Below are 24,398 nucleotides of genomic sequence, written 5' to 3' on the forward strand. Positions count from 1 at the left end.
CCAGTGCCAAAAACCAGCTATGGACACAGATTCTTTGTTAGACAAAACACCAAAGTGAGTGTGTGATTAGAAACTAAATTTTCAGTTAAGAGACAAACCCAGCGCTGTAAAGTCTGACAGAGTTTTTTTAACTAAAGTGTCAGCTACAGATTGCAGGAGACTTTTATATCACTAAGGTGAACTTACAGGTTGAGTCACTCAGCTGGTATCTAAATAGTAACTAAGACAGTGAGATGTAACAGAAAAAAATAATCATACACACTGAAATATCAAAGCTTTATGGCCAGTTTCTGAGAAAGAGTCCATGAGCAGTTTACATTAATACTTATTTTAAAGGCCATGGGGCATGTTCCAAACACACCTAGTCTTATCTAAAATGTTTCACCTCTAGAAATGGCTAGAATACAGAAAAGCATTTAGACTCGTTTGGATCAGTGGTTTTTAATGCTATATCACTAAAATTAGATTTAAAAAAGTAAATTCTTCTACTTTTTGATACATGAAACCCTTTCAACTTCTACAAATGGTAAAGGTTAATCAATATAAAGTAACATTTTTTTCTAAGAAGCAGAGATTCTAGGGATTTGAATCATCTGAAAACACTCCATTGCAGGAACTGGCGGACTACTTCTGCTGCAGAGCTCAAGGCTTTCTCATATTCATAACTGGGAACCAGCTGATGCTGTTTTTTCTTGTATTCCAGTTTGTGATGGAGAAGCATTGTGCACACTTTGGTTGCATCTGCAACATGTGATGTCATTAATTATTTAAAGATCTGCATGTTTTTTTTTTTTTTTTTTTTAATCCTCCACCCACCTGCACACTCCAAAAATTTTGGACCACTCCCCTCCATCCCTGCAGGATTCAGTCCTGTCTGCACCAATTTAGCAAATCTGTGTCACCATCCTGTAGGCGATGCAACACAAAGACCCCCACATATGCTCCATATCTCTGCATGTTTGACCTTTATACATCCTGCTGGTGAATACTATGCACATGTTTCATAATTAATATAATGCAGTTATTATTTATTTATCTTCTAATTACCACTTTTCTTCTTGCATTGCTTTTATGATCTGGGCTACATAATGAACAGGAGGATTTAGGGCAATGGTGGGGTTCCTTATGGTCTTAAAGAATAACTAAATCCCCAGACCACTTTTTAACCAAATACCTTTGATTTTGTGAATTTGACAGTGTTAGTGTTAATAATTTAGGGTACAGATCTCGTTCATTTAATCTAATGAACTTATTCATATCTTTTTAGAAGGATGCATAGTGACATCCCTCTACAGGCCGGAGCCAATGCAACTGAAATTTTTCTATTGACTGATCTGTAGGTGCTGGCTTTTGTCACCATAGAGCTCAACAGCTCTATGCTCTGTTTTCAGAAGGAAGCTGCATGGCACTTCAGAGGTTGGTTCTGTTGTCTCACAGAAAGAAGGTTCCTGTTTCTAATACTAGACATTCAGGGCTTTTCAAGGTTCTCCATGCATGTCTGGGTTCTCTACAGGTTAACTGGTGAGTCTAGATTGCCCAAAGTTGTGAGTGTGAGCACAGATGATTGTTTGTCTCTGTGTGTCAGTGCTGTGATTGGCTGGTTACCAGTCCAGGCACCTAAAATGACAGCTGGGACTGGCTCCTGCGCTCCAAGTTTAGGTGCTGATGCTTTTCAGAAGAAACTGTCTCCATCCTTTTTCCTAAAACAAAGTTGATAACAAACTTGTGTCATCTACAGGAGCATATACCGTCGTTTCACACTCAGATGTCCTTTAGAGAAAAAACAAAACAAAACAAATGAAGAAGTCAGCATTTATTAAACAACAACCACTTTGAATATTACAATATGGGGAAAAAAAGTGCCATAAGTGTGCATTAAGCTTAAAAATATAAACTTAAACTTTGGCTCCAGCATGTTTACTGACCTTTCAAAACTGTTGTTGTCCACCACTGAAAACAGTTGTAGGTCTTTAGAAATAAATCATCTATACACTTTGTGATCTTTTGAGCCCTCGTACTGTTGTGGGGAAGTGGGATTGTGAACGCTTCCTTCAGAGTCTTTTGCCCTGGCCAGATTCTGTTGAATATAAATATTTTTTTGTCTGTCACCTTTTCTCCTTTCTCATTTCTTGACACCAGGAAACCAAAATGCTGTTACACTTCAGATTTTAAACTCACTGGAGCCTCCACAATCTTAAAAACTTTCCCCCTCGCCACTCGTAGCATCCACAATTTTTGTGCTGTTAAATCAAGCCAGCAAGTGGAGAGTGGAGGATGATGGGTAAGCCTATGGTTCCTGTAGTTCCCACTTTCCTTTGCTCTGCTCCACTGAAAAACTACACTTTTTGCCCTGAAGACCTGTTGTCTGAAACAGTGTTCATTTTGTTGACTAAAACTATTACTAAACTGTTTGTTGACAGCATTTTTTCCATGACAAAAAATGACTAGGACTGACAAAAATAGATCTATGATGACTAAAACTTACAAAAACTAAGTTTAGTTTAAGTTTAAATGACTAAAACTAGACTAACATGTAATGTAGTTTTTGTTGGACATTTAAAATCCATGATATTGATGTGAGTAAATCTGTCAAAAAGCAATGCATCTGTAGCTATTTTGCCCCTTAGCAGTTGAACGCAGGGACACCAGGTTTGGTAGAGTACATGGAACACACTACCATGATTTGGTACCAGATTTAGGCAAGAGAATAAATGCTCAGACTAAAAGTAAAGACTAAAATGTGAGGACTTTCTATGGACTAAAACTAGACTAAAATGTTTTTGCATTTTTGTCAACTAAAACTAGTCTAAAAAAAAAAAAGGGTAGAAATGACTAAAATGTGGCTATAACATCAGTTAATCTAAAGACTAAGACTAGGACTAAAATTAAAAAATAGCTGCCAAAATTAACACTGGTCTGAAACTGGCACAGGTCCACAACAACACTGAGGCACTTCTGTCACCACGATACTGGTATATTAACAATACAGTTACATTTCTACTACTAACATGTTTCCTTATGGCAGGAGAAAGGTAGAGAAACTGTCAGACATAGAATCCAAACAAGTAAATTCAAAGAAAACATTAGTAAATATCCACAATTCATAAATGCTAACTAATTGGTAGATTTGGGCTGTTATAGGAGAGGAGCAGAAAATTTAACAAAGAAATCACTGGATGCCAAAACTGTGTGTGTCCCACGCAAAGGAGTCAACCGAATATTAATAACATAAAACCCAAAAATGTAGAGAAAAAAAAAAAAAAAAACTACAAAACTACTTTTGTGGCAAAATGCTGGCACAGGTGGAGACATGAAAGACATAGGTGATAGAAATCAAATGTTAACATTTTACGCATTTTATCTAAACTTAGTGTATTTTTATTTTTTAAAAAAGAAAGAAAAATCATGCTCTCAGTAGTCCTGCATGACAAGTCAGAGAATAACTAAAGTGTATCTGTGACTGCTGATTTCCATGGCATACACAAATCTGATTTTGGCACATCAGACCGATTTAAGCGCTGACAATCAGCTGTCACTTCATTTATAAGCCAACCTCCAATTAAGACAGTCATATAAAGTGTAACACCGCTGATTGATGCACCATCTGGGGAACTTTTTAACCATCTTCTGAAAGAGATAAATAATACTCAACATTATTTATCTAGCTTCATATGGGGTGCGTTGTGTTCTCTAAATATGGAATGTAACTTGCTTTATTTTTGCCATGTCAAAGCAGGAAAAAGCTGACATGATTGATTTCATGATCAATGTTCATATTCAAAATCAGATTGTGTGACAGTTCAGCAATGCTGGCAGCTGCTGCTGACAGACGGCTCTCAAATGTAGTGCAGTGGGTCATGAAAAATGCACAGTAGGCTGTATTCCACCAAAACAATGTAGATTACAGCTCCATTCACAGTCAGAGGAATCTATTTGTAGAGCTGTGCAGCAGTTACACTGAATGTGATGATTCATATTAAGCAAAGGCCTGCAGAAAATTCACTGTGTCCTCTTTAAAGAAAGAAAAAAGCAGACATGTCTGCAGCTTACAGTGAAAATTCACGTCTGGTGATGTCAGGAGAAAGTGTAACAGATATTCTAAAGCTCATCTCTTAGCTCTGGCTCTTGGCACTCGCCGCTGCCTCTCAGCGTTTTTGCTTGATTAAAAAGCACCCAGGAGTTTGTAAGCGCGTGGTAGGTGCGAGCGCACACCCTGACAGCTTAACATACTGATTATTCAAGCCTCTTAGGCTAAGCCACGGCACTCGAGTGATGAACGTCAACTCCCCTCCCTCCCTCACACAGGCTCCATTTCTCCCTCTCTCTTTTTTATTCTTCATTTGAAAGAGTGGAAAGCCAGTGACAGCTTGCAGAAGGCAAACCTGTTGTCTGGGAAGCAGAGGGGATCAGTGACACAGTGATTCATACACTGCTGCGGCTTTATTTAGACATAATCCACACAGTGCAGGGTCCTCACTCGCAACTTCTTGTATGAAGCTGACTAGCACTAACCAGACTGTGTTGTCCTACACTGCAGACCACAGGGAGAGTCCCACCAGTGGGGTTTGATGCATTAATGGCTGTCTGATGTCCTCCAAGTGGGGTCAAATATCACACTGTTTTGTCATCACAGCAAATTCAGACAGTGGTTGTTGTGTTTAGGGACAGTTAAGTAGTTTTTAAGCACTCCTGGTCCATTCCTGTACAGCTCTACACATTGGCATCAAACTTCTCACCTTACTGCCAATTTACTGCAGTAGACTCTTTCTGTGTTAGTAAACAGTATGATGTAATTTGGTGGGTGGGGCTTAGCTGGCAGCAAATTTTTCCTCCTCACTCATAAGCCAGCGCTGGCTAACAAGATGTCTAAGACTTGTGTTTGACAACAGGGGGAGAAAAAACAAGAGTATCTGGTAAAGATGAAGAAAACCACTATTTTCTTAACAGTGCATTTGCAAAAGATAAAGTGTGTAATATTCCTGAATTTACTGATATTTCAGATGGAAAACATGGAGGTGCTGCATAACAGCAGAAATGAATAACACACTGTGCTTTCGGATTTAAATTCCATACAAAAAGTAAATAGTTAGCATGTGCTAACGTGTAGCCTATTTTCTGAACTGTCTTTTTACATTTTATAATCTTATCAGTAAATTATCTCCCCTTGCTCTTCTATCAGAATATTCACCTTGTTGTCTTTAAACTGTTTCTGTTTTAGCTTCCACTGTATGCTCTGGGTCTTCTCCCAAGCTGTAGTTCTCTTGCAGTCTGAATAAGATTGTACTCCAGTATTTTCATATATTTTTACCACATTCATTTTACCCTCTACCTTTACAACCTTCCAGGGTCTGCTGCCGAGAATCATCCCAACGACATGATGCTGCCACTACTGTGCTTCACAGAGTGAATGGTGTATTTGTAACGATGTGCAGTGTTTGGGGTCATAGCATCTTGGCTGATGGGCAAAAAGCATCGTTTTGGTGTCTTGGTGGCCTCTCTCACTACTCTTGTTCTCGTTAATCAGGTCAGTTGGGAGATACTAGTATCTGATTTGAAGCTAAAAGTTTATTGAAATATATTTATTAGAATAGATGTGATACTGAATTATTGTCAGTCTCTTTGGTGCTTGAATTTCACAATGGCATAGCGTGATCGAAGGGCGTCTGTCCTGAGTGCAGCAAGATCTATCCCCCCTGGAGTCCAGACACTGGTGGTGGTGGTGTCAGCTGATGTAAACTGAAGTTGATTAAATGAATGCTGATCAGCTGAAGACCAGGGTTTAAGAGGTGTCTGGAGCTATCGTCTGAGGATCATGTAGTAAAGAGGCCGACCACACTGTGAAGACCTGGGATGATGACCAATGATGTGGTCTTGCAGACTTGGTGGAGCTGGGGAGGTGAAGGGTCGCTTGCAAACATGTGAAGGAACTAGTGGAGGAGAAAGCCAGATTTAAAAAGGGACAGCAGTGATATGATAGGCTAACAATGAGGGAGTGGAGCAGAACCTGGATAGGTGTGAACAGCTGATTATGAATAGTGACTACGGGAGAACAGGAGTGAGGGAGTGCATGAAATAATACAAGGATGAACTATTAAACCATTGTGGAGAATAGTCTTCCTGAATGAACTTACACTAAGCTTCATTTTACAAGGATGGTCTGATCTAGGAAAATGTACACATGTGCCATATTCCCTCTATTTGCTGATGATGGATTTAACTGACCTCCAGGCATGTTGAGCACCTTGGACAGTTATTTGTACCCATCCCCTGACTCATCCTTTTTAATAACCTTTTCTCTGAGTTACCTGCTGTTCTTTTGACTTCACAGTGTCATAGTAGCCAGGAGTACTGATTAGCCTGTTATTGTACCTTCCCAACACAGGTGTCTGTAAACTACAATCACTTGAGACCAAATTTATATATATACATGATGGATTAATAAAATCAACAATAGGGTCAAACATCCAAGCTGGTGAAAACATTTTTTATACGCATGTACAGTGCTTAACAAGTTTATTAGACCATCTGTCATATTTGTCTCAAAGACCATCCAGCATCACGAAGTGCTTTAATGCAGATTCTTTCATTTTCAGTGAGCTCTCCATGTTTTACCATTTTGAACAGGAATGAGGGATTTCAAACTGAATTCACCCAAATTTGAGCCAGCTCACTGGGCTTCTCTGAGAAGTCAGAAATGAATCAAGCATAACATTCAACCACTAAAACTAATTTGTCTGTTCAAGAATACAAGTAAATAACTATAATTTGACATATTCATCAAGAAATATTAATGTGCTTTACTATTTTTTCATTTTTTTTTGTAAATCAGTCATTTTGAAAATTCATGGATGACAATAATAATTATATTTTAGCATTAAAAATATCATTTGGGTTAAAGAGCTTCTACATATTGTTGCATTAACCATTGCAGAAAAAATGATTTTGGTAATTGCAAACGCTGTCAATTTAGGGCAGCTGTGGCATAAACCTTACTTTGGTTAGGGTGGTCTAATAAATTTGTTAAGCACTCTATGTTGTTTGATTTTGTCTCCCCTGGTCTTGCTTTCTTACCACAGTGATGTCATCATGACGTCCACCTTAAAAGGGTCTTTAATAAAGGCCATTCCAACCTGTTTATTCAGCTTCTTAACAATGCTTGGTATTCTATTCCATTATTACTTGGGATTCATGAAAACACCAACCATTAACTGCTAGAAGGATATGTTTTTTATCTGTGTTTTGGGTGTTTCTCTGTGTTGTAAGCCAGGCTGTGTGCACTCTCAGCCGGTTGGTGAGGCCTTGACTGCTACCACTGAGACACACCTGACCGACAGATTGGTCCCAGCTGGAGGCTGAGGGAGCAACAGACACAGCAGAAGCTTACCTAGAGACATTATGCAGACATTATGATCATGTACAATAAAGACTACAGAAAATCAACTACAGGAGTATGTTATGGGCCTGAGTTTAGTAAAGATTTAAGCTTGAGCTTCTTTTTATTTACTTATTTATTTTTACAGCTCTTGAGGGCCATTTTATGCATTATAGTCATGGTCTTTTTTAGTTAGTCACAGATGTGTGCTTATGAGTGAGAAAGTAAGAGTAGAAAGCTGATGTTGCAGAGTTATTTTAGGGGGTAAAAGAGAGATGGCAGGGTAGATAATGATAATGCTGGTTACCATTCACCTTTTAAGGTCATGTTTTGTGATGTATGTGATGTGATGTTTTGCAGTGCGGTGGAGTCGTGACGTAATCAAGTGGCAACAAGAAGCCGGTGCAGCTATGCCGGGTGAAATTAGCGTGGATGCTGCTAAAGCACCAGCTTTATCAGAACTTGACCACATTTCTTCATTAAAAGAACAAAGAACAGCACCAAGTTCTTTTCTTTTCAAAAATGACAAAATACTGACATGTCTATAGTCGCCATGGTTCGCGTTATGCAGGTCTATATGAAGTTTATTCCCTGGTAGTGGCTAAAACGTCACGTGTTTTGTTGCTTTGATTGGCCCGTAAAGATGTGACAGACAGAAGGTTCATCCAATCACCCTCCGAGTTTTTTTTTTCAAAGGCTCTGCCCTTTCCCAAACGCTGTCTATCAGTAGTTTTCCAAATGGATGTGTTTCACACATCTACCTGGCATGTCAGGTTAACACATTGTTGCTTTAAGAAATAATTTCTGGCACAAATGGTTCAAGCCAACAGGACTGTGTTGAGTAGGACTGACAGAAAATACTGTGGGCTGCATGTTGGCTCCATGGTTAGCGCTGTTGCTGCACAGCAAGGAAGTTCCTGGTTCAAATCCCAGTCCGGCAGGACCTTACAGAAGCTTACTGCTCACTTGGTGCATGTGTGGGTTCTCTGGCTTCCTCCCACAATCCCCAAACATGCTTGTCTGTCTCTGAATGTCATTCCTGTTATTAACTGGTGATTAGTCCAGGAGGTACCCTGCTTTATGCCCTGTGACAGCTGAGAATGGCTCTAGCCCCCATGACCAAAATTGGACAAGCAGTGCAGATTACAGATGAAAGGATAACTTGCTGTGCCCATTTACATGTCTGAATAGCTGATTATTTTAACTATTTTACACAGCCAGGTTTCTTTTTCAATTATTTCTATATGTTTTTGACAACAAAGACAACATTTGACACAGATAGATGTTCAAACAAGTCTGTTACTGTACAGTCTAAAACCTTAAAAAACAATCTAGTGTTGTTGAGGTGCTTTCAGTGTTCATTTTTTCAAAGAAAAGATTTTGCTCTTTAGGCAGGTACTCTGCATATTCAGTCTAAAGTTCAACCTTAGTCTTGTATTTTCTTTTCTTCATTTTTGTCTCTATAAGGGATTGAATTAAAGTGAGTTATACTTTATAAGCACTTCCAAGACAACTTTCCAAACACAGACTTGTAATAAGCAATGAATGATCTTACGGACAATAAAAATATCACTAGGACTAAACATAAAAAAAACATCAATGCTGTATGATTACTGAGGAGTACAAAAGCAAAGGTTATGTCATCAGAAATTTCATTCAAGTGACAGCTATGGCAAGAATCCAGCTGATTTCTAAATGGAGATTTAGATTTGTTTTATTCTATTAGGTTGGTTAACTGTTGACCACGCTGTGAACTTATAAGCATGTCTTTTAATAGTCCTTCATGTTGAGTCTTTCTCATCTTCTTATTTCATATTCTACCCTCCTATCTTAGAGGCGAGGGAAGGTACAGCTGTGCTTCCTGTTTCCCTGACACACTTTTCCTGAATGTCGTCTTTATTTTTTTATTTTTGTACTCTTTTTTTTTGCCGTTCCCGGAGCATCTGCAGGAGAGGCTGCTAAGTCAGCGAGAACTCAGCCGGGTGTGCTTAAGCAGATGTAGAAAAGGAGGCGAGCGCTTCAGGAGCTTGAGAAAACACTTCCCCGGGTTGCTGCCGCTGGCGTGTACTCAGAGTCTGAGGTAGTGGGTTTGACGTGAGAGAGCAGCCATAATGAAATGGGGCAGGTCTGAAAATGGAGAGCTTAAAATCCCATTAGCCCTTGCTGCACTTTTCCACCTCCCCATATGTACAGCCTAATTCATTAATCACTAAAAATTTCAGAGACCCCCCGCAGGGGACCCACTTAAGAATTCCATCATGTACTCTTAGAGTAACATTTAGATGCCTGGATGCACCAAAACAATGCAAAAAGTGTGCACTAAGTTGTGTTAAACTGTCAAATACACTTCATATACAGTTAAGCCTCGTTGGACACTCTTTTTTTCTCCCGATCGTTGTTTCTTCTTCGCATTAGGGAAGGGGAAATGCTCTTAACCCTCCCTTCTTCTTCTATTATTCATTTAATGGAAAACTGAAACTGTGTCAGTGCAACTGCACTGATATTGTACCAGACCTGGTGTGCAACAGTGGTTCTCCCCCTCTTTAACACCATTGAGACCTGGGTTTCTTGTGTGCACGCTGTCACCTTGTTTCCTTATCTCCTCCTCCTTTCGCTACCTGATGACATCAGAGACATGAAATTTTTGGGTCTATTTGAGATCCCACCAGCATTTCCGTATCAGTACTGAACAATGGAAACAATAATTAAGACAACTGAAACCAAGCTTTGTTCCTCTTAAAGACTTTCAGGCAAATTAATGTAAAAGCTGCAACATGCATCCTATGTGAATTTATAATCTCACGCTAATTAGAGCCCAAAAGCTGCAAATGTTTCCTTAATTTTTCGACATGTTTCAGAGATTTCTGGAGCAGGCCCATTCTGTTTCCCTGCAGGCAAATCTAAAGTGAAAACAGATTATTTAAACAGCATGGTGTGATCTGCACACACAGATTTGATGGAACTTGATCCGTCGGCTAATTCACTTTTGTCGCTCGCTGAGAGGGAGGGCTGTATGACATCATGATTACCCCCCACAATCTTCCCATCTCCAACAAGCACACTGCTGTCGTCTGTGCAAACATTCAAATCTTGAAACTACCAAAGTATCTGGAGGGAAATCCTGAGAGAGAGAGAAATAGAAGCTCTGGGAATAATCACAAATGCATGGATGTTCAGCTAAAATACTGTCTTCTAATAAACATGCAAAAAACAGCGATGCAAAAAACAGCTCCATAGAAATGTAGGAGGTTCTTAATTTCTTCCTCCTCTTTAGGATTAAGTGGTTAAAGACTCTGAAACATCAAAGAGTTTCAGTGTCGTCTCCGTGTTAAGGAAAGGCTCAGTGCTGAAGGTGTGAAGACGTCAAACGCAGCTTAATACAGGATATAAGGCCGCTCCTGCCACACAGAAGAGACATCACACACACTGTCAGTGTATACATTAAACCTATACATCATTTATGATTGGCTCTTATGGCTAAGTGGTGTATTGTTGCTTATTTCTGTATCTGCATAGTAACTATTCACTGGTGCAATATGCAGCATGAAGGTCTGGGGGATTTACCTTTGATGTGCATTTCCATTCATTACATTTACATCAGAGCCCCAGTGCTGTTTAAACGTCTTCTTAGCCACTGACCCCATTAATGTGCTTAGATCAAACAGTCTTTTATCATATTTTATCTGATATTTAGCCATGAATTCCTCCAGTATAGGGTCAGAGAGCCACGGGGGGGGGGGGGGGGGCTGCAAGGAGTGGGACTGTATTGTATTCGTGGCTGACTCTAAAATGTTTTTTTTTTAGATATATTAAAATAGAAGAACCTAAAAAGGGGAAATTTTAGCATCCCTGAAATTTCAAAGAAACTACCTGCAATTTCTGTGTAAAGTTCCTTAACATATTATTAAAGTTTTATACAAAAGTATCCCAACATTTCTTCAAATATTCCTCAAATATCTGAGTGAATTTTTATCATGAAGTCTAAATCTTAAATAAAAAAAATCCCAGAAAATACCATATAAATTCCTAAGAATAAAAAAAAAAGCCCCCAAAGCGAATGTATCCCTATATATCCCCACTAATTAGGATACATGATATATATCGCGATATTTTGAAATGTCCTCTAACTGTATAATGTTTAATTCAGCCCTAAATAACACTAGTTTGGAAATTAAAATAGACTGTTCAATTGGATTTTTAATAACATTGTATGCAGAAAGGGTAAACATCAATAGAAAGTCAAATTTAGCACACTGTTTTATTTTGAAAGGACTTCATTCAACCTTTTACTAATAAATCAAAAAGACATAAATCCTGAAATGCTTTGTCTTTTACAATGTATTGAAAGTCCTGGAATGTTTTCTGTGTTATGTTTACTATTGCTGATTATAAAATGATTATTTTCCTCATTAAGGGTGAAGCAAACCTACACAAAACTCACCAATCCTGCATGCAGCCAATGGCTAAAACCCTGCAGTCTAGTCCACCATTCAGACTCACAGCTTTGATTACATTAGTCCTTTATCTGTGCTGATGAACACTGGACCAGTTTCTAAAAAAGTTCATGACATGAGAGTATCTTTAGACCTTATTCAAGAAGCTCTCTTGTATGATCGTTGTTAGGCTAAGATGAGGCTCCATAGTTGTGGAGAAGTGGATCACATTTGTCCACCACTGGGCTGTCTTCTCTCTGACATGTACGACTTCGGCAGGGAGTTTTCAGCAAAATGTCGGTGGCCAGGAAAATCAAATATTACGGGTGGAGTGTCTTCATGAGATTTTTAAATCCTGGCTTTTCAACAACACTGGGGTCGTGTCTTTAGCGACATCATTATTACCTCCACATTATCTTGCATTATATTTTAACGATTACCATGTTTAGTCCGACCTCTTCCTTTTTAAATCTGAACCACTGCCAGATGACAGATCATTGTCTGTCTCTGAACGTCGCTAACTCACCACTAGCTCTGTTTACTTCCTCCACTCTTCCATGCTTCTCTCCACAGCTGATACAAAAACTTGCATGTGCAGAGGAGAGTTTTCTGGATGGGTGGGGGAGTGAGCGCTCTGCTGTAAGAAATGTGTTCAGGGACAATGGGAGAAACAAAACACGAAAGTGGCAAAAGCTGTGATACATTGAGTATACCCCACATAACCCCCAGCCCAAATGTAATAATTTTTTCCAATTTTTTATCCATTTTTCAAAATTGTTTCTGCGGATAAGGGCTGAGGTAAACACCATTTGTATCCCACAAAGCTTTGTGATGGGCTGTCACAACCAATAGCAGGCTGTTCCATCGTCCCGTGATGCTTTGTCAAATGTGCATGACTGCGCAGATCACGCAGGAGACGGCCTGTGTCACTGCAGACAGGAACGCTTTGAATAATTGCTCAAATAGAGTCAATACAAAGAAGCACATGGATTTTTTGGATATATATTTTGGTCCCTAAGAGATGGGAGAATAAGGCTGAGCGATAAAAAAATAAAAAATCGTAGTCATTAGTGTTTACTGTGTCACATCTAAAAATCTTTGAGTTTTAATTTCTGTGACATAACTAGAGCACACATATTCCTAAAACTCAGGTTGACCTGAAAAAAGGATGATTAAAGCTTGACTGTGCACCACAGGGTTGGTGTTTTCCAAGCTTCTTAAAACAATAAGTCCATGGAAGACAGAAAGGATAAAAAAAAATTATGTAGGACTTGAGAGGTTAAATAGGTCTTTTGCTATAATCATTATTTGTAGACCTATTTTTAAGGTTTTGTCAATGAAACAATTGAAAATGTTGATTTTAGACAGCAATTTATCATTTTTATATGGGTGGATATTGGGGGGCTTGGCTTGTCTTAGACACAAGCAGGGGGATCCAGGGAAAAACTGTTGGGAACCACTTTTTTAGGTTAAGCTGGGGAGGCTGATGGGAGATGGCTTAGATTAAAATTAAAGAAGATAACCAGTGCCAAGTTGGGATGAAGCAGTTGTAAGGATTCACAATTAACTGCGGTTTAGAAAGTCAGAGTAAATTAACCCTAAAGTCTCCTCAGTTCCTTTGCACTTATTTTCTCACTTGCAAATAAGGGGCAGAGCATATTTTTGTTGCAAGCTGCACATAAACAAAAAAATGTGACATGCTGCAGTGCTTTAGCAGTCCAGCAGCCTGTTAGCAGCATAGGTTCTATCACTTTGCTACATCAGCTTTACTATGGCTGTTGAATACAGCAGTGATCATTTGTATCCACTAAAAAAATGACAGACAACATTGTTTCATGTGCAACATCATCACCTGGTGGGAGCAGTTACTTAAAATGACATACACAGGGGCATTCATAACAACAGTCCGACCAAAGTCAGTGCATCTTTGAGTGTTAAAAGTACACAGTGAAATTATGATCTAAGGTAATTAGGTGGCAAAGGTTTTGCTCTTGGATCCATGTTTACTTGATTTTAGCACAAGGATGCATCACGTGGTCATGCTGTTTTCATTCCTGTTGGTGATTTTGTGCATTTCTGCTGCACAAAATAATCAAAGATGAGCACCAAGAGGAAGCAGAATAAAAGTTAACAAAAGCAGGATGTATCCATGCATATCTGAAATATCTGTAGTATGCAAACCAAAAATCTGCTTCTCAGTTTGTCCAGAAGAGGGCAATGACAAGCTCTCCTAAAAATCACACACATTTGTTTCCATCAAACATGTGCAATGTTTTGCACCTCTTAAACATAAGATGCAATGTTTTCAACTAATTTTGTTAATTTTTCTCTCACATTAACACAATAACTGAATGGGAGATGGGATATACTGTTAGGAGAGACTGAGGATGACAGTGACTGGTGCTTTAAGTCAAACACAGAGCCGTTGCAGTGAGGATCGCAGCCTCAGCACACTGAGTGCTTGCTCAAACTGAGCTCAGCTAGCATCCCATTCAGACTTTTTGGATGGATCAATAAAACATCACAAGCCATAAGGCGGTTTGTCATGGTTTCTAAGAAGCTGGCGTTTTAGAGATAAATGTTTTTATGGGACGACAAATCATGAGGGAGCAAAAGAAGGCTTCAGTTCAGAGAGATCCTAAGCCATAAAGATCATTCACTAGTTATTAGTCAAGGAGGCATGTGTACCTGTAATCACAGCCTCACTGTTAAGACAGAATAATGGTGCCTTTTTTGTGTGGGAGTTTTAACACATCTTGGAGAAAAGGGAGAACAACCGGCTATATTCATGTGAGTAAAATCAGCTGAGAAAGAGCAGAGCTGAGTTAGTTCAACATCATTAAATGTGTAACTCCGCACCTTAGGGAGCAATCAGGCTCCATTTGCAGTATGTCTTCACAAAGGAGGGGAAATCAGGTAATACAGCCTGTCAGAAAAAATTGACTGGTCAACAGTTTGCTGCTGGTAATTTATCAGATTTATTAAAGCTGGCACTTCTCATCTGCAGAAAAAATGTACTAGTAAGGGGAAAAGCAGCTGTGCAGTTTCCATGCACAGAAGGCAGCGTGTCTCCCCATGCATGAAACTCATTTGGCTGACTGTGTATTTATAGTAGACAGCTTCATGAAGCACATTATAGAATTATATTTCCCTTTAATACAAAAATATAAGAGGCAAGATATTATACTTATACTGGACATTAGCAAAGCAGTGCAGACATTTTCCTCTTTCCTTCTGCAGGATTTATAAGGCTCATATGCACGATTGCAGGCAGTGCATTAATGTTTCTCATATGACAATGAGGCACTATTATTAGATCATTTTAATGATTTACATATTTTTTTGCTTTAGTCTGGAGAAAATCTCTTTCTTAGACCATTAAGACAAAAAGAGCTTTGGTGAGAAGAGACAGCACTTTTGTTCTTGTATCAGAGTTTAAATACATAATGTTTCCATGTATTAACACCAAAAAGTGCTATAAAAAGACAAAACCTGCTTGAAAAATCCAATCCCAAAGATAGAATCAGGCTTGCAGGTTACATATCATGCAGTTAGAAACAGAGTTGAGACTGTAAATCTGAGAAATGCTCATAAAATTGATTTAGCAGGCCGTGATAGGATGTCGATGTTGGAATAAATTGGTTATGGAACTTTATTTATTGAACGGGCTGCTTGTCACAGCTGATCACAAAAAAATCCCCTTTGCAGACGGCAAAACCATAAGCTGCTGGTGACCCCCAATGTGGGAAGATGAAACTGCACTTATTTAACAAATCAGGGTTTAGCAGATATGGGACATTTAAAGGTGTGAATATGAAGTCAAGACAAGAAAATACAAAATAACTGCAAATTCAGAGCAAATGTCTTTGACCTGATTTGGCAAAAGCTACACAGATGTATCACTATGTCTGAAGAATACAAACAAAATAATATCACAGACTAAACAGGAATGTGTGATTTGTATTCAGAGCTCTGTGTCTCATTTCTCATTCACACAGATGTCACAAAGGATAACCTGATTTGAATAAACAGTGTGAAATGTGATTGATCTGACGGCCCGTAAAATGATCCTGACAGGCCTCAGTTTGTTTATTTATCCCAGAGTTTGTTCTGCTTAAGTCAGAGGGCATTATAGTCACTTCTGCACATTTTCTCCATAGTGTTGACAGACATAACTATGGCGTGAAAACAATGACACTGGCAGGATTTTTAATAGGCATTAAATGTAAAGATATCACTGATTTTTTTCACACGTGCACCCAATATTTTTTATTCCTGATTACTTAAAAGATCAGACAGGTTCAGTCTTACCTACATTGCAGAAATTTAACAGAGTATGAGCCATAATATAAAACAAAACAATCAAGTCAGGACTTTTTGATTATACTTGAGTTCAGGTCCGGTACTATGGGTTGGTGGTTCCCAGCCTTTTTTCTGAGAATGCCCTCATTACTGCTATTGTCCTGAAGTCAGCTGATGAATCCTTCCCCTCTTCTAAAGTCCAGTCCTGACGACGATAAATTCTTTTCCTGTAGTTCTACATGTGGTTTGTCTGAGTGGTGTTGACATGCCTGTGTGTTGCTTGTCATGGTTGAATACAAACACGCATCCAGCAAATAGGCTACCCATAAAAGGGGATTGAGGCTAAAGCTTTCTGGGGCCCAGAGTTGTGGAGGGGGCCCATGGAGCTTAGCAAAGACATCATGGTCCGTCTTAAATTCAAGCAACATTACCTTTTATTTTTTAATCTAAAACACATTATTACTTATTAAACCTACAAAAACATATTTTATTTTAGTATTTTTGGCTGCTTCAAATCATGAACCCCCTATTTTTAAAATGTTATGAGCCTTTATTTTTGTCAAATTAACATTGTGGATGGGCCCATTGGACTAGGACAGTAATGGCAGTGTATCAATGCTAAGAACTGCATCAGTTTTCTTTCAGTCTGAACAGATGCTGACTGGAGAAGTTAACCACAGTGCTAGCTCTAATACAGATCCAATGTCCATGCACTAATATTACTACATGGCATCTGGGGGAGGGCCCAAATTAGAATATGGCATGCTGCAATTTTTAAATCACAGACAGTGCAATATTTCTTTAATCTGAAATGTGTCAAAATACCAGTTTAGTACTTTTTTTTTCCAGCAGAGACGTTATGCTCTACACATTATCCAAATATTCAACTGTCTTTTTTAAATCTAGTTTAAAAAATTATTGCTTTTATGCTTTTTGTTAAAGTTTTTCTTAATTAAAAGAATGACAAAAATGATCATCCTTTTCAATATATCAGCTGAAATCAAATATGCAATATTAACTGAAATATGTCTTTTCATAATAAAAGAAACAAAGTCAAAATGATTAAGTTTATATCTGAGATTTTAAGTTTAAAGGCTTAAAATCTCAGATATAAAGTCAAACTTTAAAGTTCAAAAGAAAAACACAAATTAAAAGTCATAATGATATTTTTTAAAGGCAAATGTATGAGATAGAAAGTCAAATTCATGAGTTTAAAAGGTCAAAATATGGGATAAAAAGTCAAACATGTTAGGTAAAAGGTAAATACACAAAATTTCAAGTCAAAATGATTTTAAAAAATTCTAAATATGAGATAGAAATTCAAAATCATGAGTCCGAAAGGTCTAAATATGAGATAAAATTTAAAATTATGAATTTAAAAGGTCAAAAAATGAGTTTAATTCTTGAATTCTGAGTCTAACAGGTCAAAATATGGGATTAAAAGTCAAAATTATGAATAAAAAAGTAAAAATATGTAAAAAAAAAAGTCAAAATTCTAAGAAAAAATCATAATTTCGAGATGCAAAATTGAAAATGTGAAATGAAACCACAAATTATTTTTTCTCCTTTTTTTTTCAGATTTTTATGAGTGAAATTTTCAAGGTTAAGTTTACATATCGTTAGCCTCACAGCATAATGGCCGACATCATTTTTTGGCCAAATTGTGACATCTCGACTCTCCTAATGCTGCTGATTCATTGTGCCTTATTTTTCAGAAAACCTTAAAACATGAATCAGGCAATTTTGCTATGAGGATGACGATATTTACACTGTAGGAAATCTGCAGACCTCATACCGGTGGGCTAATTATGATAAAAAAAAAAAAATATATGATATGATCTTGCGGTCAGATTAGAGGTTCCTTCATGGAAAAAAGGAGAGAATGACACCCTTTTCTGCATTTTGAAATGTATGATTGTTTTTTTCTCTTTTGCCTAAGTTGAACAGTCGCATCTGTGACTTTTTTCTATTCTTTCCGTTGTTTCGTGTTTTTTTTATTGCATGCAAAGTGCTCTGAGGACATTGTTTTCTATGTGCAATAAAAACGAATTAAAGTAATAATTAAAGTTGTTATATTCTATATAACATATATTATTATATGTTGTTATAATATTCATCTATTTCTCCTGTTTACTTTGCAGTTTTCTCCTCTGGACTGGCTTTATTGGATCTTCTCTGGAAAACGGTAAATAACTCTTGTGACAAATACATCATAAAATGGTACCATGATATAGAGATAGTACATAACTGGTCACTATACTGCATCATTTAAAAAACATAGTTTAGTCATAAGTTATTTTTGGGATTGAATATTTGGTAAATTGTGATTTATTTGTAAAAATTCTTACTCTACATTAGGCTTAGGTAAAGGTTTTTTTTTTTTTTTTTAACTCTGAATAAAAGTTAGAAATGATTTTGTGGAAAAGCATTTTGTCCAGTAGCAGCTGTTTAAGTATTTTGTTTTTTTTTTTGCCAGGTGCACGCATTGCCATATGTATGTATTTCTATGCCTACAAGGAAATCTTGAAGTAGGATAAATATGAAGAATTGCTCTCAAAACAACTAGTAGAATGCACAGGACACCCAGAAACACTGGTATAAAAAACACACCTGACACATGCTGACAGAAAAAGCACCAGCAAGTGTATGGCCTTGTCTCTTCAACCCGTGCACAGAACGCAGGCACCCTGCACCCCGACACTGGCCGTGATGAGCAGGCAGAACGGAACGCCTCTCTGGGCATAAATATGTCCAGCTTCAAGATATACAACTGGCAATTCCACCTCCAGTTGAAGCCTCGTCGATTGCTTTTTACCCCTTCCCTGCAACTCATGCAGGCGTGCAACACACACAGACAAAATGGTGACCTTACACACGTGCACACAACGCACAGAGCACATAATACACACTCATGACAGAGGGGTCACAGAAGGGATATCTGGAAAATGAAGTATGCAAACAAGGCCATCCATCGTGCACAGATGTTTTTGTGCAGCAGTTTTGTGCGGCAGCCTCCAACCATGGAGTCAGTCCTGGTCTGGATGAGAGATCCAGGATGGGGTGCTTTGTGGTCACTTAGGATATGGCTGTAATCTCCTTTGATAACAGAAGAGGTGGAGTGTGGTTGATAGTTTTTAAATACTGATGTCACAAAATTACTTCTTTAATTTGCATTTTCGAAAAAAGTGTGAGCTGTTTCTGCCTTCAAGCATGCACAAGTTACTTGTTAGCTTTACTGTACATACTAAGGTTTGGCAGAAATGCTGTATGCTGTTGATGATGAACATCAAACCACTGAGTATTATCACAACAACAGATTTTAAAACTGGTATTATTCCAGTAAAAGCCATTTAATGTTCGGGCACCTGTAGCTTTGTGGTTACCTGCGTTGTTCTTGAAGCGGGCAGCCTGGGATGAAATCCGGCCTGTGGCTTCTTCACTGCATGTCATTCAACGTTCTTTTCTTTTAAAACCATTTCAACACCTATTTTTTTGCCACAGAAATAAAACTCAAGGCCTGCACACCCAATAGTGGATGCATTCTTGGTTTCAGTTACCAGAAAATGTAGGCAAACTCTAACTGCTCAAATATGCTGGCAGTCATTCGATTCCAAAACATTGCCAACATATTTTTGGTATTAAGGCAATGAAGTTTCTTTTGCAAAGCAATTTCTGATAATGAATCAGTCAATGATGATCTGTAGTTTTATTCAAGTTTTGTGGATAAAAAAAATTCTGTATTGTTTTAAAATATGCGGGTCAAAAAGTTTTGAAATATTTAAATTTCAACAGTAAATTACATTTTTTGATAGATTAAAACATTTTTGGCCTCCCCTACCCCTCATATCAACATGTAAAAACATATAATGTACAACAAAGACACCAGCAGCTTTTACACACAAATTCCTTTTTTATTATTTTTTTAGAATTTACCACAACATATGAACTAAAAATTTGAGTTTTAAATTCGGACTCTCTAAAGAGGAACAGTTTACTGAAAATACAATCTTAACTAACATCTTCAAGATTTATAAGTCCAGCAATCATTTCATTGACTACTGTATGCTGTTTTGGCCCTTGAGTCTTGGATGCAGCTGTGAGACTTTGATGTGTTGTTTAGCCTTGCAGCACCCCACCCATCATGACCTCGCACCCCCCTGGGGGGCCCACGGCCCACTTTGGGAACCACTGCTGTATCACATGAAGATTATCCACCATGAAACAGTTACAAAACAACATGAACTGTTGTTGTTATATATATTGCAGCCGGTTGTATGGACCCCACTCATGTAGCAGAACTGTTAAACACCCCTCTCTCTACATAGTTTGAGAATTACATCACTCCTACAAGCACTGTGCAAGGCTGCCCTTACAGTTACCATACAACTTTGTCAAACGTATAAACACACCAAAAGACAAAATAACAGACTCACGGGACACTCATTTCTCTCCCACAAAGCCTTGTCCCTGCAGGCACTTTAGACTTTCTAAGCTTTGGGTGGGTAGAGCTTCAAAAATTCGCAAAGATGAGAGCAAATCAAAGTTTGAGGAAGTCAGACTCCATATTAAAGGAAATGTGCACTTTCATTATTATATGTATTGGCTATAGAGTTTTATCATACGTTATTTTGCAAGTGCCAGTGTGCAATAACTGACAAAAAAACACCTTTGAAGCAAAAAAAATCCCTAAAACGCAGCAGTCAAGAAAGCTGATGCACCCTTCTCTAATAAACGTAGCGTTACTAATCCCCCTCACTCATGACAAGGCCTAGTCATCTTCCACACAATGAGTGGTCTCCCTCTAAATGACTTCAAAGCAGAGCGTTTACCACGACACAGCCTTGAGTGATGGATCTACATTTGTGTCAGAAGCAGACAGGGTTAACTAAACAAGCAATTTCCGCACGGCAGCATTTACTAAAAAGCTCGATGGGGCCAGCTAAGCTCCTGTGATTGGCCTTTGTGTGTGAAAGTGACCACTTAAGTGCTGCGCTGCCCCTCCTGAGTGTGTTTGGAGGCATAAGCATTTCCTCAGACTTTCTGCCTGCTCGCACTCTGTGTGTGTATGTCCTTGAGAACAGGCTGGCGTGTGCCTGCAAGCTCACTGATGCATTTGTTATTTTGCTGTGTTTGCATGCGTGAGAAAAGTACATCTTATATTTTCTAAAGATGACTCTATTGTGATGTGGTCTGATGTTTGCGTTATTACAAACAAGAAGAAAGAGAGAATATCAAATCACAGGGAGATTTACCTAACTCATTTTCATTTGATTTATGTTTTTCTTATTGAATTTCCTTCATTGAAGGATATTCAGTTTAACTACACCAAATATTGCATACTTACTTGTCAGTGCTGCTCAGTCTCCAGTCCTGGACACTTAAACCGATATGGTGCAATGACAGAGATTAAGATACAAAGCAGACTGATAGTTTGACCTCTATGAAAATTTTACTTTTTGTTGGCATCCACAAACTAATGACAGCAGGTTACTGATCGCACCACAATGATCACTGAAAAGGTTTAAACTGTCCTTTCCATTTGATTCAGCAGAGTCCATGATTAGGGCTGGAATATTATAGCAAAAATAATAATCACGATTATTTTGATTGATACTGAAATCACGATCAATAAACATTATTCATTGATTTCAAATTTGAGTATTTATTGAACCACAATCTACATGCACTCCTGTAAAACTTGCACAATTTGTAAAATGCAAAAAACACTAAGTGGTCCAGGACCTGAAGCAGTAAAACAGCCACGGAACATCACACTACAACCACCATGTCTTACTGTTGGTATGATGTTCTTTTTACAAAATGCTGTGTTAGTTTTGCACCAGATGTAACAGGACACACCCTCCAAAAGGTTCAACTTTTGACTCATCAGTCCACAGAATATTTTTCCCAAATTCTTGTGAGACGAGCCTTTGTCTTCTTTTTGATCAGCAGTTGTTTGGGCCTTGGACCTCTCCCAGCAACACCATTGTTGCTCAGTCTCTTTCTTATTATTGAATCATGAACACTGACATGAACAGAGTCAAGTAGGGCCTGCAGATGTAGATATTGTTCTGTGTCACCTCCTGGATAACTTGTCAACATTCTCTTAGAGTAATTTTGGTTGACCAGCAGCTCCTGGAAAGGTTCACCACTATTCCAAGTTTTCTTCATTTGTGACTAATGGCTCTCACCTTGGTATGTTGGGGTCCCCATGTCTTAGAAATGGCTTTGTAGGCTGACAGACTGTCAGTGACTTTGTTTTTCATCTGTTGTTGAATTTATTCAGATCGCAGCATGATGTGTTATTTTGTTTTAGATCTTTTTAAACAGGTTCTTAAGGGGTTTCTTGACTCAACAGGTCTGGTAGGTACCAGACGCTTGTACTCAGGCCTGGGTATGGCTAATAAAATTAAACTAATTTGACCAAAAATGTGGTAAATTACAGTTAATTTGTGGTTTTAAAAAAGGGGGATAATTACTTTTTCACATAGGAGCAGGTGAAGGAATCCCCAGTTATTTTATAGAAATCCAACAAGACAGTTGTTTATAACTGAATCATTAACATAATGTACATACAGTCATATTAATAACTCATCTTCTGCTGTATTTCCCGTAATAGATCTTGAATTTGACGTTATGCTTGAGATAGAGAGAGAGAGAAAGAGAGAGAGAGAGAGAGAGAGAGAGAGAGAGAAAGGGGTGACTCCTTCAGTAGTTGGGGTCAGCACTCTAATCTGAGGAGGTGACGGTATTGTGTGAGGATATTTAATGAGAGGATAAAAGCAGAAGGGGGGGGATGAGCATTAGCCTTTTTAGATATCATTAAACATTGATACTGTTGGGGGACTGGAGCTCACTGGGGTCTTTTCATTGACTTTCATGCTGCGTGCTAATACAGTTTCACCTCTAGGGACCTCTTCCCCCGCCTCCTCTAGCCGAGCCCTCAATGCAGCGCTGAAGCTAAAGGCAAGATCAGATCGCCACCCTGCTTCTGAGGATAAGATTAGTGGCTCTGCTGGTGTGTGCGTGTTGCAGATTATATGAGGTCATGCACTCTCTCTTGCTCTCTTTCTGTCTACTGCTCATGATGTATGATACACGTACATTATAACTGTGATAAAACTATCAAAGGCTGGAGGAGACTTGCATATTTTAATCCTATACTTAATCCTCAGAGGCACTTCAAATATTATTCTTTATAACGTTATATTTAGAGTGTGCTTGGAAGTAATTTGGACCTGGATTACCCTTTGTCAACCTCTGACTACCTAACACCTTTTCTTATACAAATTATATTATGTCACACTGTGCTCTTTGCTTTTTTGTCTGAAAAGTTGTCCAGATGGTGGATGTTTTTTTTTTTTTTTTGGAAATAAACAGGCTGAGAAGTCTGTTCACATCCCTGAATTAATTAATCCCACTGAAAAATCCTGACTATAACAATGTGAAATTTAAAGTCATTTTACTAGCACTTTTGGGAGCTACTTGAAAAATTAGTCATCTTGAATCAAATTACAATAAATATGTTAATTACCATCCTTATAACCCGAAAAAGGGGAATATTCCTGCACAGAAATAGACTGTTACTTATCTTCAGTAGATGTCCCTCTAGTGCCACACTGCCAAAAAAAAATGCCCCGGCATTTTCAACCAACTGGCCCTTTGAAGAACAAAACCAACACTGGCCAAAATGCAGAAAAAGAGCTTACAATAACTAAAAATGCACAAGAGAGAAGAACATAGACCCAGCTGTTGACAGGACGCTGTCAGTCTGCCATCTTCAGCGCTATGGACAGCACCACATAGCACTAATTTTGCCTTTTTTTAGCACAAACATTAACAACTTAATCTTTTACAACAAAAATGCCAGCTTATACACTGTGGGCCGTACTACAAACACGGGGTTCAAGGGATGTAACAGTATTAAATCTCACAGTATAATAATACTTCCTTAAAAGTGACATCAGCATTCATTAAACTAAAAATGCACTTTTGACATTACAATATGCCAAAAAACATGCTATAGGTGTGCATCTGGATTAAAAATATATCCGTAGAACCCTTGCACTGTTGTGGGGAAGTGGGATTGTGAACGATTTCTTAAGAGACTTTTACTCAACTAGACTCTGCTCCTCATATCTTCATGAATCTTTTCATTCATGATTTGCCAAGTGGCTCCTTCTATCACTCACATTGCCCATCAAGTGTGTCACAGCAGTCTGGCAATGTCTGCATACTTTCTGTCTATCACCTTTTCTTCCTTCTTATTTCTTGACACCAGGAAACCAAAA

General features: G+C 38.3%; 1 protein-coding gene across 1 annotated transcript in view; it reads left to right on the forward strand.

Annotated features, from left to right (window-relative positions):
- pcbp3 (poly(rC) binding protein 3) overlaps positions 1-24,398 on the forward strand; it is a 129,452-nt gene that overhangs the window by 20,606 nt on the left and 84,448 nt on the right. The window contains exon 2 of the mRNA XM_041807223.1: positions 18,249-18,292. The gene's annotated coding sequence lies outside the window, so the exon portion shown is untranslated. The remainder of the gene's footprint in view (positions 1-18,248; positions 18,293-24,398) is intronic.

Source organism: Cheilinus undulatus, linkage group 15 (genome assembly GCF_018320785.1).
Source record: "Cheilinus undulatus linkage group 15, ASM1832078v1, whole genome shotgun sequence".
Lineage (NCBI taxonomy): Eukaryota > Metazoa > Chordata > Actinopteri > Labriformes > Labridae > Cheilinus > Cheilinus undulatus.